Source organism: Mizuhopecten yessoensis, unplaced genomic scaffold, assembly GCF_002113885.1.
Source record: "Mizuhopecten yessoensis strain PY_sf001 unplaced genomic scaffold, ASM211388v2 scaffold10327, whole genome shotgun sequence".
Classification (NCBI taxonomy): Eukaryota; Metazoa; Mollusca; class Bivalvia; order Pectinida; family Pectinidae; genus Mizuhopecten; species Mizuhopecten yessoensis.
In genome coordinates this window covers 106,119-121,147 of record NW_018408491.1, presented here as the reverse complement: position 1 = coordinate 121,147, position 15,029 = coordinate 106,119, and positions in this window count along the sequence as shown.

The window sequence follows — 15,029 nt, the reverse complement described above, 5'->3', positions numbered from 1 at the left end:
TTTGACATTGGACCATGTGTCTGTGTTGTTTGTTGTTTGACATTGGACCATGTGTCTGTGTTGTTTGTTGTTTGACATTGGACCATGTGTCTGTGTTGTTTGTTGTTTGACATGGGACCATGTGTCTGTGTTGTTTGTTGTTTGACATTGGACCATGTGTCTGTGTTGTTTGTTGTTTGACATGGAACCATGTGTTTGTGTTGTTTGTTGTTTGACATTGGACCATGTGTTTGTGTTGTTTGTTGTTTGACATGGGACCATGTGTCTGTGTTGTTTGTAAGGTCGTGGTCTCATCTGTTTGTTTTTTGACATGAAAACATGTGTCTGTGTTGTTCGTAGGGCCTTGGTCTTAGGTAGAGATATCTGGTGTCAGGGCTTGTCACAGTAGGAGCTTCCTGGGATACATCTGCCCTAAAGTGTAGTTATGTACCTATTTGCAGGGAGTACACGTGCACTGGTATCACTGCCATTATGTAACAATGTAGCCATGTTTCTTTTGGCATGTGTCCTTTTAGAGGTTTTTGCGGTAGTATCTTAATGAAATGAAGGTATCGAACTCTGTATCATACAAAATGACCGATATTTGTCAATTGACATATTTCTGTAATAGAATCATCAAATGGTAGTGATATATCATCCAGAAACTATACACATCCTTCCCCATTGAGAGTCACAACTGTATGCAATTCTGTACTGGTCTGCAATACTATATAGTCTCATTTTTATTGTTATTATTATACTTAAGACCATGAGCAACTGTAATGGTCTGCAGTTTTACTGTCTAATTGGTTTGCTTTTATACTTAAAACATATATTGGTCACCGTACTAGCTATGATGTTTCTTGTCACATTTGTTGAAAGAAATAAACCATGGCAGATGACTCTGGAGGCCATAGAGACATAAGTGGGAAATCAGTTTCACTGAAGAGAAACACTATTAAACGACATAAGATTGCCATAAGACAGATTGGAGAGCCGTTTTACGACTTTTCCAATCGGCGTAGACGAAAGAAAATATCTACACCTGTCACAGGATCTACAGCAAGAGAGTTGGTAACAACACAAAAATGTCGAGAAGTTGAAGCTGTCACTGTATCAAGTGAAGAAACATCACAAGATCCCTTAATGGTAATTGCTTTCTTAGATTGCCAATGGATTTAATAACAATTGATATTTTAAATATAGATTCATTTAAAATTTGTTTTGCACCCAATTCGTAAGACATTCAGTATCAAAAGAAGTCCTTTTCAAAGGAAGATTTTATAAAAATCACATGTTGAGATGTACTTTACAGAATTATGGTTGTGGGAAATTTCATGTGAAAGTAAAAATTAAAGAAATACAGAAAGAAACTACAGGGGTTGGTCTCAGGATTTTTACATTCCAAAGCCTACGCCTTACTAATGTTGCCATTCCAGAAATTCTAAATGCAAGCTATCAATGCAATAGACCAAAAGTCTATGAAAAAGTTGAATTTACTCTAAGCCAGAAAAACTCCTTTTAGTCCGTTCATCTTCTATATAGAAGGGAGAATACTCCAAGTCATAAAAAAAACTCTTGTGATTATAACTGCAGTGGTAACCTTTACCTTAAGGACTTTTTTTGCATTGCATGTAAAATTTGCCTATGACTAATTTCTTGTCAACCCAATTCAAATGCATTTCAAATTTTATAATGATAATCATGATAAAGGACATCAGTAAACAATACACAGAAGTGATACCTTTCGATTTAACAGAATGTGTCTTGCATGTTTTTTTCTTTTACAAAATCTGTAATTAATGCAGTTTTGATTGGTTTACAATTTGCAGTCATGCAAAAAGAAAATGATCCAAGGACAGTTGTGATATTAACTTAAAAAGATAATGCATCAGCACTAGCAGCATATAGTAACCAAACTGAGCATGAATTTAAAAGAAAATACGAATAAAACTGTCATGACCTTCTCTTATTTGAAGATATAACTTGCATTCCAAGAATCAACAGTTTGCGAGTGATAACCTACTGTGTATAAAGTGACCAAAGTATTGTTAAATTCTGAGAAGCAGAAATAACATTAATTAAGCATTACCTTGACTTAATATCTGGCATTAATCATTCAAATTGTAAGTAAATAAAAGATTTATCAGACCCTTAACTTGATAATGCAAGAGGTGCCAGCATTTTTATGGTATCCGGTGTGGTCACCCAAATCAAAAAGCAATGTTGCATTTACATTAGTAAAAAACATACATTTCAAATATACAGCTGTATTTATATGTTGAATCTCATTTTCTTTCTACACACAGCTGAATACGACTGATCTAAATATGGCTGATCTTTACCTTAATCAACGAAACATATCAGGTGTTGTTGCCATTGGTGATGATCTTGGCAAGGTACTCATCATCAACGACTATAATCAAAGGACTGGAAAGATTAAGGTATGTTATGTGTTGTCTTATTTTGAAATAATTAGAGGAGGGGTAGAATATGAAAATAGGACCAAATTTTAATGAAACTTGGTCAATATTTATATTAAGGAGAGACCATTAGTCACTGTTGCTAGCAGATTGTGGTCTTATCTGGGGTTTTATTGAAGATGTGACAATTTTTCAAATATATTCTTCTTTTTTTTAAAATTCAATATTTCCATACAATTTAATACATGAACAAGAATGCACTTGAATGATTTTAAGTTATTAATTTGGCAAGGAAAAGACATGTGTTGCTCTAGCCCAGCAATATGTCTGTCATACTCTAGATCTACTCCCTCAGTTTTGAGGTCAGTGAATTATGATAATTTAGAAATGTAACACTGGTGAACATCAGTGGAGTTTGGATTTCTAAAAACTAGTGTCGAACAGTAGGGATAATTTAGAAATGTAACACTGGTGGTAGCACTACTGTAAATTACATTGGTTATTCCATAAACATTTAGGTGGGTCAAATAATAATTTTCTTCAATGTGTCGTTTGAGCCAGCTGCTCAACACAAAAACTAGGAATGCAGGGATTTTTTGATATTTGTATTTATTTTACACGAATAAAAAAATATATAATTCAATTGGTGCCATTCATATTTTATTATAAAAATAACATATTTTTAACATTCACAGAGGCGATCAGGAGATTTTCTTCATCAAAAAAATAAATAAAAAATAAAACAAAATATTTTTCCTACCTACCTACCCTAATTGTTTTGGAGCCGAAACAGGAAACACATATTTTTTTATTTGGTCTAATGTAAAATTGAGGCTCAAGTTCAATAAAGGAGACAGGTTTACACATGCATTTTACATTCCACTTTTAGTGCATATAGAATACTGGTAGATGAAATGTACTGGAAAATAATTTGTGTTTCAGATGGACAAATATTCCATTGTTGAAAGGAAATCTGCACGTTTTTGTGATGGACAACAATGGGTAAAATGGTGCAGTTGTAATGAAGCACAGGCAACAGAACTCTCATCCCTTTCTACAGAAATGATTACATGCACTTATGAAGGTAGAGAAATCAATAAAATATTGTTTATATATTAAGAGACATGGGTTAGTGTCATATGCAAATTTTTGTTCATACCATCCATTGACAGGAGCTTCAATTATTACAATTTATGGCTTGACATTTGTTTGATTGCACTGTTAAAGTTATTTGAAATTGCTTCATTAATTGTCCTTGATGAACTGAAACATGATCCAATAATGTAGTATGTCCCACATTTAGTGAGGACATCAGTAATTGTTTCATATATTTCTTAATATGTTGATATATAAGTTTGGTTGTTGAAAAATGCATGATATTTGATAAAAAAATTGTCATTTAATAGTTTGATATGTTCTTTCTCAATATTTTTAGATTTTAAGAGCAGGTTAAAAATCTGCATTCATATGGAGGTTGCTGACATTGTTTTTGACATACATGATGCAACAAATGATATTCACTTGGCAGAGGTCTCTTCAGAGCAGTGTTCAGATCCTACTAGTAAGTTATGCTAGCGATCTTGATCTTTATGAAATGATAGCAATTATTGCAGTGCATCTGATTTATTATTTCAAAAATATTCAATACTAATTTTCGCTTTGTCTGTAGTGGAGGCTTCATGTCTTAGATTGTTACATTTGCCTTTTACTAAATACTTAACCCTCAAATTCAGAGCAACACAATACATCAATTGATAACACATGCAATAGAAGGTTATTACCTGGAGTGGGATACAATTCTTTGTACAGTTCATAAAATGATTTAATAATTTTCTATTTTTATCTCTTATCAAGAGGAGCGACTGAGAGAGGTTTGTCCACTTTATTCATTACGTGTATTTATATTAGAAGTTACCGGTATTATGTATCAGCAATGTACATTCTGTACTTTGTTTTCTTGAAATTGCTAATTAATCACAATTGCATAAAAAATGCTGTGCACTGTGATGTGATCAGTTTTGTTATTTTCACTTTTATTGATAATGTCAAGACAATTCCAAACAAGATTGACAAATCTGATGAAAAGGTGAGAGTAAGATCTCTTGGTATGTTATGTACACATGAACAATGTATATACAATCTTGAATAAGACATAAACCAGTTTAAGGATCTCTGTTCAAATGCAGGCAAACCACTAGAGAATTCCACTCCACGTTTTTCTCCAAACGATGACCATGACCACCCCATAATTTTGTTTTATATTTTTGGGTAAATTTATTTTGAAAAGCACTAGCTAACAAATGGAAAGCATGATGATCTTTGGGGGAAAATAGAATTTCATGCCCTGGGTCTTCACCGGAGTTGATTTTTAGGTATCAATGGTGGCAAAAGTAGAACTTAAATGCTATTTCATAATTGGGTATCAAATGAACTATTGAAATAAAAAGTTGTATACATAAATGTTTTTTTTCATATAATGTAGTATTATTGTTGTTCACAGGCCTCATTTTCTGCATTCAAAGTCCATTCTGAAATGGTGTGTCTGCGTGCTGATGGATTATGTGGACTTTTAACAAAGAAAGCAAATGGCATTTTCTGTGTTATCTGCAGGAATAATTCTTGTCAACATGTTGCCACATATATCCAGTGCAGTATAAATGGACTTCTGTCTGAGGAGGTCAACCTCGGGGCCGTAGAGCAAATGGAGGAGGATATATCCGCCAAAAAAACCAGCAGTGGACATGTTTGGTCTCACAGAAAAATACCTTTCAACAGAACCTCCCAAATGATAGAAAATTTCAAAAGAAATAGTCTAGGTTATACAGTTAGTGATGTAAATCTATTAACTGAGGCTGTCAGAGCCAATGAAAATTATTCTGAAGAACATGCTTGACAACACTTGGTAGGATGAATCATATTGATAAAAGCAGTACACCGCTTTCAATGTTCATAAGGGTCATTGAACCAGTGACATGTTTCAAGTTAAAGGTGGAACATAAAGTGGTTGTACTGTATTAATTTGGGCTGTCTTTTATGACATCTGTTAAACTTGCTGAAGATTTTCTCAAAATGAGTTTTCTAAAACCTGTAGAGACTCATACTCTCCATGTCTCAGTACTCTTAGAAAAACACTGTTTGAACTTTTTCAAGAATTTTCCAGCAAAGTAGTGTTCTTAAAATCTTCCATAAAATCTTTGATATATCGATCATGAATGATTCATTATTTTGTACAAAATGTATTTAAACGATAAAAAATATGACTACATCACATTTTAGATTTGATTCCTGAGAGTGAGGAGGGAATATTGGAGTTTTTTCCACCAAGTTCAGTATGTAAGGAATGTGGAAATTGTTTGAACAACTCCCATGTTACAGAAGACCGGCTGGCTTTTCCTGAAGTTGATGTGATAACACAAAATTATGTCAGAATCGGCAGAGGTATGTTTGAAAACAGGAAACAACAATGATTGTTATAGGCCTGTGTTGGCTGAGTGCCCGGGAAGGGTGCCCGGAAGACATTTTCTGTCGAGCTGGTAAATATAATATGATAACATAAGCAAAGTAGGGCAGAATCAACTAAGAGTAACAAGAGAGATTAAATAGTCTTCAAACCCTAAAAGCCAAATAGTTGCAACAGAGGCAAATTTATTGACAAGAAAATGACAAATGTATTTTTATAGCCATTAAGTGTTACATTTCTTGTTTTATTACGCCTGCATACTTTTCTCCTTTGTAGTGTACTTCAGACCTTGTACATCATGTGATGTCCTCACATTGTATGATGGACAAGAACACAGTGTTCTGAACATGGGAACATATTTGGTGGGATATGATATTCTTCGTTCATACATGCACAGTTTTCTTCTTGGGAGGTGTGTATTTTACTGACATTGTAACCAAAGTTTTATCACTGTTATACTAATAGACAAAATATGTTTAAAAGAATGAAATTTAGCTGCGGAATAATCAGAATATAATGGTAAAAAAATTGTTCCTTTCTGCCTGCTGACTGTTATATACCATCTGTCTGTCCAGACTACCCTGTATCATCCCAAGTATGTTCTTATCTCTGATTTTATCTTCTTATTGTAGGCGTCCCCTATTCACATTTTATCAGGCTTTGGTTTCTGACCATTTAGACAGAGGGAACAACATGAAGGACATTTTGACTTACAATAAATTCAGATGTGCATGGAATGCATTTATCAAGCTTCTTGATATTGACTTCCTTCAAGGATTTTGTTGCCCTCACTGTAATGATGACGGAAACGGGTCCCCATCAGTCATCTGTGATGGTACTTCCCTGTCATTCCAAAGGAGAATGTGGAAATGGGAAAAAGGATTGTTGTCAGAAAAACTTAATGCACCAGTTCTTGGGTAAATATTTCATACAGATGCTGCATACTGCAGACAAACCAAACAGCTAAAAAAAAATTTCAACATCCAGCAGTTGATCCTAACAATGTATCTTCATGATCATTTTGTTCTCTTCAGTTAGTAGGTTAAAAGAATAAGTTAATGTGCAACTACATCTTTACAAAAAAAATAATTACGCATGAACAATGATTTGGTATATGCTGTTTTTATACGCCCGTCAAATTTGACGGAAGTATTATGGTATGGGGTTGTCCGTCCGTCCAGCGTAAACTTTTGTTTATGCGGCAATCTCCTCCTACAATCTTCGACCGATCTCTTTGATACTTGGTATACATTATAATCATGATATTAAGTTGTGTCTCCCGTAAAAGAATTTTGATTCAACAATTTTTCCAAAAGTTATTGCCCTTTGTTCGTTTCAGTATTTGATTTTTTGTCCGGAGATCTCCTCCTACATTTTTCAACGGATCTCTTTGAAACTTGGTATAAAGTATAATCATGATATGGAGTTGTGTCTCCCTTAAAAGAATTTTGATTTGACGATTTTTTTTAAAAGTTATTGCCCTTTGTTCATTTTAGTGTTTGATTTTTTGTCCGGAGATTTTCTTCTACATTTTTTATAGCATGTCAGCTAACCACTCTTAGAATGATGCAGATCTTATTTTAAAGTCAGAAAGTATATAACACTATATGGCATTCAACGGGCGTATATTGTTCCGCCCCGCAGTACTCTTGTTAATCATATTGGCATGTATGCTTTTTGACAGTTCCTTGAAGGACAGTAAATGTAATATTGATTTTACCATGCATTCATTTAATTGAATTGTAAAAGAAATGTATTTGGTCAAATGTAGCATAAAATTTACCCTAAATTCTTGAATATGTGCATTTCTTCTTGGATTTTACATAAATGCATCAGACTGGTTTGAACAAATGTTCTGAGGATGATTGCAAATAAGCTTTGTTGTACAGGGATGGATATGATGCATGATTGATCTTGGTCAATTATCTTTTTCGTATTTCAATTATTGTAAAACATTTCTGGAATTCAGTTGCTTTTTACACTTGTATTTTAAAAAGTTTTTCAGAAAGGATTTTCATGCCTGCCATCAGAAATCAAAACCTCTTGAAAAGATATGCTGCTTGTGGAGACAAGGGGCTAAAAGTTTTGTCAGACATGGAGAAAAAAGAACTTTTTTTCTCATTGAAAAAAGACCATGTGCATCTTTATCATTTTCTAAAGCTTGCTGAAGAAAATCAATGTAATGTTAAAAACATCAGTGACTTTCTCTTTTCCTTGTTCTCGCCATCACCTGTATGTGCTTACATACATCCGAACAAAGCAATAGAACTGTTATTGAATAGGATATTCAAGGGAGCTGATCTTAGAAAAGAACTTGGTCAGTGGCAAAAACTCCACCAGGAATGCCCGATCCTTTTTGATCTGCTAAAAGATAGCTACACCTTACTGACGGAGTCAATAGCATTCCTTAATCTCCTGGTGGAGTTATGGAATAAGGCCTGTGCTCCATTTGTATCTGAAGTTGACCTCACTGACACTGTAGTGGATCATACTTTAGAGGATGAAGAGATACAAGAAATGAGCTTCTTTCCATCCCTAATAAAGTACAGGAAAAGAGGCAACTTTGGAGCAGACAGGCAAAAGAAAGAGAAAGCATGTGACAAGAAATACAAAGGCCATCCTTCTCTACTGCCAGGCATTTTCACCATGTTTTGCCCTCATGGTAATAATGACTAATATCCATTAACACTTTTGTACTTGTAAACTTTTCAAATTTGAAATGAGATGGAAGGTGGTATATACAATGACCTATTTGACCAAATAGTCTATGAAGTTCTTTGTAACGTAAAACTTTTAAGTTTTAGAAAATGTACAGAATCCGAAGTAACCATTTTGAAGAGAATCCTGCAAAATGTGGAAGGGTTGGCAGGAACTTCAAATGGCAGTAAGCACTAGGCATCCAGCTGCATTGCAGTAGTATTGACAGCTCATGGGTGTATATTGCACCATTTAGGATTGTTCTTGTTTAAAATAATGTGATAGCTTTATGTTAGTTACAGATAAATAATTTAAAAGAAATTCTTTATAATTTTGTCACATTCTGTATTCATTTTCATTGTTATTAAGATCGTGATTTTCCTTTTGCATGATATAGGGGTATGCCTTGGATTTGAATTGATGCCCTTCTGCGAGTCACCAAATGTGCCTTTCTCTATCTTCAGGACAAGATTCAAGAAAGGTAGATGGTATTATACATCTGATTAACAATCTGTTTTGTACAAAATTCAAACAATACCTTGGTTCATGATGTTCAACTTGTGTATCTATTGTTATAAACAAAACGTCACTTGTTCACCCACCACTCAACATGTTTAGGGAAAGAACATAACAATTCTGTTCTTGCATAAATTTGTTCCATTACTAAAAGTTGAAATGATTTTAATTTGTGCTACTCTATTGTGACTTGATACATGAAATATTTGACACAGTTTGACTTTCAACAATTTGTCATTCTTTAATTTAATATTTAGCAAAGACGAATAAACATGCAAAACTAGTTTCTTCCTATTATAGAATTGATTTGCAGTACATACAATCTGCTTCAATCTTTTGATATGACACATAATTTAAATGTGTGTGTGTATTATACCCGTAGTATTCAATTTTTTTTTATTTCAAAAAAATTTAAGCTACAAGATATTGCTCAGAAACAGAAATGTTTACTACTAAGTGACTTGCACTTGATTACCTGGGCTGTAGAGTAAAATAAAGTGACAAGTGCAAATATTGGGCTTTTTACTTCAATGGGTCTTGAAACAATTTTTAACCTCAGCAAAGCATGACACAATTCTTCACCATTCTTGCAGCTCCTACGGTGGTTGTATACGACAATGCCTGTGCACTGCATGCCTACTGCCTGAACAGAGATCCACATTTTTTTGAGAAGACAGAGTTCTATGTGGATCGACTTCATTGGGACAATCATAAGAGTAGGTATTTTGATGAAAATATGCTAAAGTATTTTTGAAATTTTGCTTTGAATGGATTTTATAGGAACAATTAAACTACAGGTTGTTAAAAGAAAAAAGGAAACATTTCTCAGGATGTTCCTGTATTGACAGATATCCAGAAGAATTGTTTAATATTTGTTCCAAGAGACATATTGCTGTTGAATTCATTGCACATCTGTATGATATATGTCATCCAAGAAATAAATGAATGGATTAATTTCACATGAAGCTCTCTGCTGCTTAATGCATAAAGGGTGTTTTCTGGCTAGCTTATCAGGTGTGTTTTTTCAACTAATCAAACCATTTGATTGTAACTATGGAATAGAGTTTTTCAATTCATCAAAGCAATTGATGGTAACATTTGGCTCATTCCCTGGTCACAGTTTTACTCAGAAATATTTTTTTTTATTCCAGGTTGCAGTAGTGGTTACTTATTGGACCGAGTCACCAAATTTGACACACTCAACAGCCAAATTAATGAACAGGCAAGCTCCAGCTTGAAGCGAATAAAGGACCAACTCTCTTACACGATGGCAGAGAATTTCATGACTCATTGTTCATTCTTTTTGTGGAATAAAAACCAACTTAAGCTGGGAAATTTCAAAATAGATGCTTAATTAAACTCCATTTGCTGGGTACTACCAACTAAAACCCATTGACTTCAGATATGTTATTGATCCTGTTCTGGTCTGTGTTGTGCCTCAAATTCTACCAGTGGTATGAATAAGAATGTCTTTGTAGAAATGGCCATTACTCATTAGATGATGCATACTAACAAAAGTAAATGTTGTTATTATATCCGTCTTCGTCTGTCATCATGCTTCGTCTGTTGTGCATTACCTTTTAATATTTTTGATTTCTTTTATCTCAAAAACCACTGAACCAATTTCAATTTCAATGAAATTTGCAGGAAGGTTCCATAGTCAAAGGCAAACCAAAAGTGTGAATTATGGATTTAACCCCCCAGAGACCATAAAGCGATCGCTAGATGAGGATAAGAATTTAAAATGAAGAAGGGCTATTACAAGGGGAGTTTAATGTATAACTTATTCTAAAAATTTTAAAATGACATCATGAGTGGAGGGTTTAGACCAAATTTCATGAAATCATTATTTGTTAACTATGTCCCATGTTCTTGGTTCTACTAATGAAGCGAAAGATTGATATGCATTTCAAAGATATGGTAAATACACTGTATTAGTGAAAGTAAATTTTCTCAATGGTAATGTTCATAATTCCACTCGGGTGATCATTAAGGCATACACGACTCTTGTATTGCATTCAACTAATTTTTTGAATGTTGTAGAATATGAATGTAATGAAGATATGTTTGTATACTAGGTGTGATATATAACTTATGTGACATGTGCCAGGGGACACTAATATTGTAATGTGATTTAGTTCACAACATGAATATAGTTGGTGATTGAGTAAGATACCAGTGCTTCATTGTTATTCATGTCATAATTTTGTTGTACAGAAGGAACATCCCTGTTACTTCCATATGGAAAATATTTAGTTAAAGATACAAATTTATCTTACAACAAAATATTATGAGGTCATTTGATGTAAAGGAAAGGAATAAAATGCTGCCACAAAATAATTTGTAATATTTCAAGAACTAATAATAGACCATACAAAACATTAAAAGAACTCTGCTTTTGTCTAACATATATCTAAAGTGCAGTAACAGGTCATGCAATATCATAATTTAATTATCAACATGAACAGTTTTATAAAAGTTTAAAATGTATGTACAATGTATTGAATGTTTAATTTAAGGATATATGTTTACCATGATATTTAATAATCACAACAAGCATTGTCACCTCGTATAACTGCAGCATCTGATATAAATAATCCTTATATTAACAGTTTGTTCTTTAAATGTATTTCAATAAACAAAAAAGGATAAATTGTGAATTAATTATAGAAATATATTGCGTTTATTAGCGGATGGCTTGATGATGCCATTGATGGAATCAAGTGTAATTCCTCAGAAAAATAAAATGATGATACAAAAATAGAGACCATATTTTATTTTAGTTATCAATTGATAATAGCTGAAATCATGGATATTTTAACATTTGTCACAATCAACACAGCTTAGATTTAATTTTTTATGATAAGAAAGTTAATTAATGATGTTATATAGCCACGCTTAGTCAGGATTTCCCCAGCTGTTGTAGTTATGTGATAACAAGAATTTCTAATCGCAAAGTTGTGTTTGGAATGTGGTGTAAACTTTTAATAGGAAAAAGTATATAAAATTTACATTTTACAATGCAATGTACCAGTGTATATTGTAAAATATGTTTGAGGTATGATTAAAACAGTTTTGTAAATCTGTTGAAAATGGACTGCCCTACAAAAATACTTAAACACTTCAAACACAACTTCAGCTTTAATATTAATTAAAAAATGTATCATAATTTATTGTTAGGCATTGAGAGTTTAGGAAAAAAACCTTTGTAAATGAAATATCATATGTTATGTATGTAACAGTTAAATATTTGCCGGAAGGTGTCGTGTGTCGGGGGAAAACAAAATCAGTGTTTTTGTCACCTAAATTTTACAACAGCCTGTTCCTGTATGAATTGGAAAATATAGCATTATCTGTATTGAAATTGGGAATATATTCCTCAATTATTCTTTGGTCATTTTGGGTAAAATAAGGCACAATTTAGCTGGGGTAAACAGGCTGTATTCGGCAGTACAACTGAGCAAACAAAATCACTGAAAATGTTATATTTCCCATCATCATTTTATATATTTTTTTGATGGTGACAGCCGGACATTTATTTTCTGTCATCAGTGCCAATTTTCTTGATATCGGGAGACTGTGTTTTTGGTGTCTTGCATTCTAACTTTTTTTCTCTGTTGTAATACAACTTGTTTGACCATAATTGTCATGTATCTCTCCAACAAGATCAATAAATGTATAATCTAAAAAGTGCAAAAAAATTATATTAATTAATTACTGCTAATGAATATTGTAATGTTCACTAATGTACATAATATGAATAATTGTTGCACATCGTGTAACAGTTAGTGTTTCATAAAATGGAATTTGTTGCTGATTTGAAGACTTATGTTTTGTCAAATATTAAGTTTATGGTTCAAAAGACTAATAAACGGAACTTAAAAAAAATGACACTCTTTTGTTTTAATCCACCACCATTTACTAAACACGTTTTTACAATCATATTCATCACCCCTCAACTTATGAAGTATGAATGCCTTGGTGTGGTTTTGCTTGTTGTACATCATGGAAACATGTTATGAAAGAGTAGGCAAACTTTTACCATATTGTCAAAACTTAACTATGTGTCCATTAAAAAGGAGGATGACATCACGATCTAACTTGGCACCAAAACCAAAAGGGGGCAACAGTATAAACATCTGACAAAAAGAAAACAAAGGGGGGATCTAGTTTACCAGACAATGCACCCGTCTTGATATCCAGTCAAAATCCAAGGAAATTTTGTGGTCACAACAGTCAACAAGTGATGACATAGAATGACAAGTTATTGCATGTGTCCATCATGTATCCTATTAAGTCCTATGTCCAAATTCGCGTATCAAATGGAAAAGAAGTCCAGGTCTCCTGTCTTATATCTAAAATAAATATGACCATTACAAAAGGAAAATTAGTCGTGGTCTCATGTCTGAAATAGCAAATGAGACCATTGCAAAAGGAAAAGAAGGCGTGGTCAAATGTCTGAAATAGCAAATGAGACCATTGCAAAAGGAAAAGACGTGGTTTGTTTGGTCAACACACGCAAAGAATAAGGAGATACCCATATGCTATCGTCATTTGTTTAAACTCTTCACTTATGTTAAATATTTTTAAACCTGTAGAACACAATTGAAAAGGTGTAAAGTATAAAGCATTCAATATAGAACAACTAAAAGGTGTTAAGTATAAAGCAGTCAATATAGAACAACTTAAAGGTGTAAAGTATAAAGCATTCAATATAGAACAACTTAAAGGTGTAAAGTATAAAGCAGTCAATATAGAACAGCTAAAAAGTGTAAAGTATAAAGCAGTCAATATAGAACAACTTAAAGGTGTAAAGTATAAAGCATTCAATATAGAACAACTTAAATGTTTTAGCGGTTCTCTATGTTGAGAGCTTTGCGCGCATTTAACAAAGCGTTAATTTATGATCGCGCCAATGGTTTTTTTCTATGTAAAATATTCTATTGCATATTGTGAGTGCGCAAATTCATCAATGTGCTAATCGGTTGTATAATAAAATTGGAGAATACGCTAAAATACGTTTCTACGAACGCCTATTAGAGTCACTAATAAGAAATAGAAATACTTGAAAGTCGAAATAACGCGAAAACACGTTATTACACACACAAAACAAACCTGCGTTATAACGCAAAAAAACGCAAACAAGTAATTACGCAAGCAAAACACTAATAACGGGAAAAACAAGTAATAACGTGAAATAAAAACGTTATAACGTAAAAACACATAATAACGCGAACGTAAAAGTCGTATTCTTGCGAAATTAGAGAAAGTTCTCCTAGGGGGTCAGGTCGAAATGAAATGAAATCAACACATATGATGATTTTTTTGTGATTTCTCCTGTCTTGGGGTAATGGTTTTTCCTTAAAAGTTTTATACATTTTCTCTCTCAATTAACTAGACGTATAGAGGCTACTGATGTAGCTTAATTGCATTAGGTTTTCCCTAATGCAGGTCCATACATGTACTAAATTCTGTCATCGTCATTTATTTGTCCCTTACACGTCATGTACACCTGTAATAAAGTGATACCCAGACATCATCGGCATGTAATTGTCCCTTACTCGTCATCTACACATGTAATAAAGTGATACCCAGACATCATCGTCATGTAATTGTCCCTTACTCGTCATGTACACATGTAATAAAGTGATACCCAGACATCATTGTCATTTAATTGTCCCTTACTCGTCATGTACACATGTCATAAAGTGATACCCAGACATCATCGTCATGTAATTGTCCCTTACACGTCATGTAAACGTGTAATAAAGTGATACCTAGACATCATTGTCATTTAATTGTCCCTTACACGTCATGTACACATGTAATAAAGTGATTCCCAGTCATCATCGTCATGTAATTGTCCCTTACACGTCATGTAAACGTGTAATAAAGTGATACCCAGACATCATCGTCATTTATTTGTCCCTTCCTCGTCATGTACATATGTAATT